This window comes from Schistocerca serialis, unplaced genomic scaffold (genome assembly GCF_023864345.2).
Source record: "Schistocerca serialis cubense isolate TAMUIC-IGC-003099 unplaced genomic scaffold, iqSchSeri2.2 HiC_scaffold_1186, whole genome shotgun sequence".
NCBI lineage: Eukaryota > Metazoa > Arthropoda > Insecta > Orthoptera > Acrididae > Schistocerca > Schistocerca serialis.
Genome location: NW_026047388.1, coordinates 1 through 5,265, shown reverse-complemented (window position 1 = coordinate 5,265; position 5,265 = coordinate 1). Strand labels below are relative to the sequence as shown.

Sequence of the window (5,265 nt, the reverse complement as noted above, 5' to 3'; positions counted from 1 at the left end):
ACGCAGACCGCTTTCCCGGCGAGTAGATAGGGACAGCGGGAATCTCGTTAATCCATTCATGCGCGTCACTAATTAGATGACGAGGCATTTGGCTACCTTAAGAGAGTCATAGTTACTCCCGCCGTTTACCCGCGCTTGCTTGAATTTCTTCACGTTGACATTCAGAGCACTGGGCAGAAATCACATTGCGTCAACACCCGCTAGGGCCATCGCAATGCTTTGTTTTAATTAGACAGTCGGATTCCCCCAGTCCGTGCCAGTTCTGAGTTGATCGTTGAATGGCGGCCGAAGAGAATCCGCGCACCCGCGCGCCCCCGGAGGAGCACGCTAAGGCGGACGCGGCCTCGCAGCAAGGAAGATCCGTGGGAGGCCAAGGCACGGGACCGAGCTCGGATCCTGCACGCAGGTTGAAGCACCGGGGCGCGAACGCCGCGCAGGCGCGCGCATCCTGCACCGCCGGCCAGCACGAGGCCAACCAACGGCGAGAGCAGACCACGCCCGCGCTAAACGCCCGCACTTACCGGCACCCCTACGGCACTCACCTCGCCCAGGCCCGGCACGTTAGCGCTGACCCACTTCCCGACCAAGCCCGACACGCCCCGATCCTCAGAGCCAATCCTTATCCCGAAGTTACGGATCCAATTTGCCGACTTCCCTTACCTACATTATTCTATCGACTAGAGGCTCTTCACCTTGGAGACCTGCTGCGGATATGGGTACGAACCGGCGCGACACCTCCACGTGGCCCTCTCCCGGATTTTCAAGGTCCGAGGGGAAGATCGGGACACCGCCGCAACTGCGGTGCTCTTCGCGTTCCAAACCCTATCTCCCTGCTAGAGGATTCCAGGGAACTCGAACGCTCATGCAGAAAAGAAAACTCTTCCCCGATCTCCCGACGGCGTCTCCGGGTCCTTTTGGGTTACCCCGACGAGCATCTCTAAAAGAGGGGCCCGACTTGTATCGGTTCCGCTGCCGGGTTCCGGAATAGGAACCGGATTCCCTTTCGCCCAACGGGGGCCAGCACAAAGTGCATCATGCTATGACGGCCCCCATCAACATCGGATTTCTCCTAGGGCTTAGGATCGACTGACTCGTGTGCAACGGCTGTTCACACGAAACCCTTCTCCGCGTCAGCCCTCCAGGGCCTCGCTGGAGTATTTGCTACTACCACCAAGATCTGCACCGACGGCGGCTCCAGGCAGGCTCACGCCCAGACCCTTCTGCGCCCACCGCCGCGACCCTCCTACTCGTCAGGGCTTCGCGGCCGGCCGCAAGGACCGGCCATGACTGCCAGACTGACGGCCGAGTATAGGCACGACGCTTCAGCGCCATCCATTTTCAGGGCTAGTTGCTTCGGCAGGTGAGTTGTTACACACTCCTTAGCGGATTCCGACTTCCATGGCCACCGTCCTGCTGTCTTAAGCAACCAACGCCTTTCATGGTTTCCCATGAGCGTCGATTCGGGCGCCTTAACTCGGCGTTTGGTTCATCCCACAGCGCCAGTTCTGCTTACCAAAAGTGGCCCACTTGGCACTCCGATCCGAGTCGTTTGCTCGCGGCTTCAGCATATCAAGCAAGCCGGAGATCTCACCCATTTAAAGTTTGAGAATAGGTTGAGGTCGTTTCGGCCCCAAGGCCTCTAATCATTCGCTTTACCGGATGAGACTCGTACGAGCACCAGCTATCCTGAGGGAAACTTCGGAGGGAACCAGCTACTAGATGGTTCGATTAGTCTTTCGCCCCTATACCCAGCTCCGACGATCGATTTGCACGTCAGAATCGCTACGGACCTCCATCAGGGTTTCCCCTGACTTCGTCCTGGCCAGGCATAGTTCACCATCTTTCGGGTCCCAACGTGTACGCTCTAGGTGCGCCTCACCTCGCAATGAGGACGAGACGCCCCGGGAGTGCGGAGGCCGCCGCCCCGTGAAGGGCGGGGAAGCCCCATCCTCCCTCGGCCCGCGCAAGGCGAGACCTTCACTTTCATTACGCCTTTAGGTTTCGTACAGCCCAATGACTCGCGCACATGTTAGACTCCTTGGTCCGTGTTTCAAGACGGGTCGTGAAATTGTCCAAAGCTGAAGCGCCGCTGACGGGAGCGATTATTCCGCCCGAGAGCATCCCGAGCCAACAGCGGCGCGGGTCCGGGGCCGGGCCAGGTAGGTCCGTCATCCGGGAAGAACCGCGCGCGCTTGCCGGGAGCCCGAGCGCCCAAAGGGGCGAATCGACTCCTCCAGATATACCGCCGGGCAGCCAGCCAGGACACCGGGGCTCTGCCCAACAGACGCGAACCGAGGCCCGCGGAAGGACAGGCTGCGCACCCGGGCCGTAGGCCGGCACCCAGCGGGTCGCGACGTCCTACTAGGGGAGAAGTGCGGCCCACCGCACACCGGAACGGCCCCACCCCGCGGCGAGTGGAAAGGCAACCGGACACGACCCCGCCGCGGATTGCTCCGCGCGGGCGGCCGGCCCCATCTGCCGAGGGCGGAGGCCAGTGGCCGGATGGGCGTGAATCTCACCCGTTCGACCTTTCGGACTTCTCACGTTTACCCCAGAACGGTTTCACGTACTTTTGAACTCTCTCTTCAAAGTTCTTTTCAACTTTCCCTCACGGTACTTGTTCGCTATCGGTCTCGTGGTCATATTTAGTCTCAGATGGAGTTTACCACCCACTTGGAGCTGCACTCTCAAGCAACCCGACTCGAAGGAGAGGTCCCGCCGACGCTCGCACCGGCCGCTACGGGCCTGGCACCCTCTACGGGCCGTGGCCTCATTCAAGTTGGACTTGGGCTCGGCGCGAGGCGTCGGGGTAGTGGACCCTCCCAAACACCACATGCCACGACAGGCGGCAGCCTGCGGGGTTCGGTGCTGGACTCTTCCCTGTTCGCTCGCCGCTACTGGGGGAATCCTTGTTAGTTTCTTTTCCTCCGCTTAGTAATATGCTTAAATTCAGCGGGTAGTCTCGCCTGCTCTGAGGTCGTTGTACGAGGTGTCGCACGCCACACCGCCAGCCGGCTGTGCACGCTACCGAGTAAGTACCGGTATGCGAACCGCCAGGCGACGGGCGCGCATCGCACGTTTAAGGAGGCGCGGCCGGCCCCACAGGCGGCCGCGACGCTCCCAGGTCTGCGAAGCGGGGCAAACGCCGCGCGCTTCAGTATACGTAGCCGACCCTCAGCCAGACGTGGCCCGGGAACGGAATCCATGGACCGCAATGTGCGTTCGAAACGTCGATGTTCATGTGTCCTGCAGTTCACATGTCGACGCGCAATTTGCTGCGTTCTTCATCGACCCACGAGCCGAGTGATCCACCGTCCTGGGTGATCTTTTCTTAGTTTCCACCGTCTCTTTCAAGACAGTTGCATAGGCGGGACGTAGGCGTGTGGCGGCCCCTGTTCAAGCGTTCTGTGTCCAACGGCCTCACGGCCGATGGGCGTCGTACGGCTCCACACCGGAGCGGACAGGCAGTCGGGCGAAAGTCATTCAAAACCGGCGCCAGGCGCCAGGTGCCAGGTGCCGCAGGCCAGCCGCTCCAGCGCTTCAGCGCTCGTACCACACAACATTGGCGTTAGTTTTGAGAAGCACGCGTGGTTCCGCACGCGGCGCACGGCTACTGCGAGCCGTACAGGTAGCGTGTTGCGCGACACGACACGCACATCGAAAGACATGCAGTCTAGTCGGTAATGATCCTTCCGCAGGTTCACCTACGGAAACCTTGTTACGACTTTTACTTCCTCTAAATGATCAAGTTTGGTCATCTTTCCGGTAGCATCGGCAACGACAGAGTCAATGCCGCGTACCAGTCCGAAGACCTCACTAAATCATTCAATCGGTAGTAGCGACGGGCGGTGTGTACAAAGGGCAGGGACGTAATCAACGCGAGCTTATGACTCGCGCTTACTGGGAATTCCTCGTTCATGGGGAACAATTGCAAGCCCCAATCCCTAGCACGAAGGAGGTTCAGCGGGTTACCCCGACCTTTCGGCCTAGGAAGACACGCTGATTCCTTCAGTGTAGCGCGCGTGCGGCCCAGAACATCTAAGGGCATCACAGACCTGTTATTGCTCAATCTCGTGCGGCTAGAAGCCGCCTGTCCCTCTAAGAAGAAAAGTAATCGCTGACAGCACGAAGGATGTCACGCGACTAGTTAGCAGGCTAGAGTCTCGTTCGTTATCGGAATTAACCAGACAAATCGCTCCACCAACTAAGAACGGCCATGCACCACCACCCACCGAATCAAGAAAGAGCTATCAATCTGTCAATCCTTCCGGTGTCCGGGCCTGGTGAGGTTTCCCGTGTTGAGTCAAATTAAGCCGCAGGCTCCACTCCTGGTGGTGCCCTTCCGTCAATTCCTTTAAGTTTCAGCTTTGCAACCATACTTCCCCCGGAACCCAAAAGCTTTGGTTTCCCGGAGGCTGCCCGCCGAGTCATCGGAGGAACTGCGGCGGATCGCTGGCTGGCATCGTTTATGGTTAGAACTAGGGCGGTATCTGATCGCCTTCGAACCTCTAACTTTCGTTCTTGATTAATGAAAACATACTTGGCAAATGCTTTCGCTTCTGTTCGTCTTGCGACGATCCAAGAATTTCACCTCTAACGTCGCAATACGAATGCCCCCGCCTGTCCCTATTAATCATTACCTCGGGTTCCGAAAACCAACAAAATAGAACCGAGGTCCTATTCCATTATTCCATGCACACAGTATTCAGGCGGGCTTGCCTGCTTTAAGCACTCTAATTTGTTCAAAGTAAACGTGCCGGCCCACCGAGACACTCACTCAAGAGCACCCTGGTAGGATTGCAACGGGGTCCGCCTCGGGACGCACGAGCACGCACGAGGCGCGTCGCACGCCTTCAGCTCGCCCCACCGGCAGGACGTCCCACGATACATGCCAGTTAAACACCGACGGGCGGTGAACCAACAGCGTGGGACACAAATCCAACTACGAGCTTTTTAACCGCAACAACTTTAATATACGCTATTGGAGCTGGAATTACCGCGGCTGCTGGCACCAGACTTGCCCTCCAATAGATACTCGTTAAAGGATTTAAAGTGTACTCATTCCGATTACGGGGCCTCGGATGAGTCCCGTATCGTTATTTTTCGTCACTACCTCCCCGTGCCGGGAGTGGGTAATTTGCGCGCCTGCTGCCTTCCTTGGATGTGGTAGCCGTTTCTCAGGCTCCCTCTCCGGAATCGAACCCTGATTCCCCGTTACCCGTTACAACCATGGTAGGCGCAGAACCTACCATCGACAGTTGATAA

General features: G+C 58.3%; 1 non-coding gene and 1 pseudogene across 1 annotated transcript; both read right to left on the bottom strand.

The window, feature by feature from the left end:
- On the bottom strand, window positions 1-2,980 carry LOC126434333 (large subunit ribosomal RNA; annotated as a pseudogene).
- A 188-nt stretch (window positions 2,981-3,168) lies between these two features.
- Window positions 3,169-3,323, bottom strand: LOC126434305 (5.8S ribosomal RNA). Its single transcript, XR_007579126.1, has one exon. It is a non-coding gene; the product is annotated as a 5.8S ribosomal RNA (ribosomal RNA).
- Between the last annotated feature and the right edge of the window lie 1,942 nt (window positions 3,324-5,265).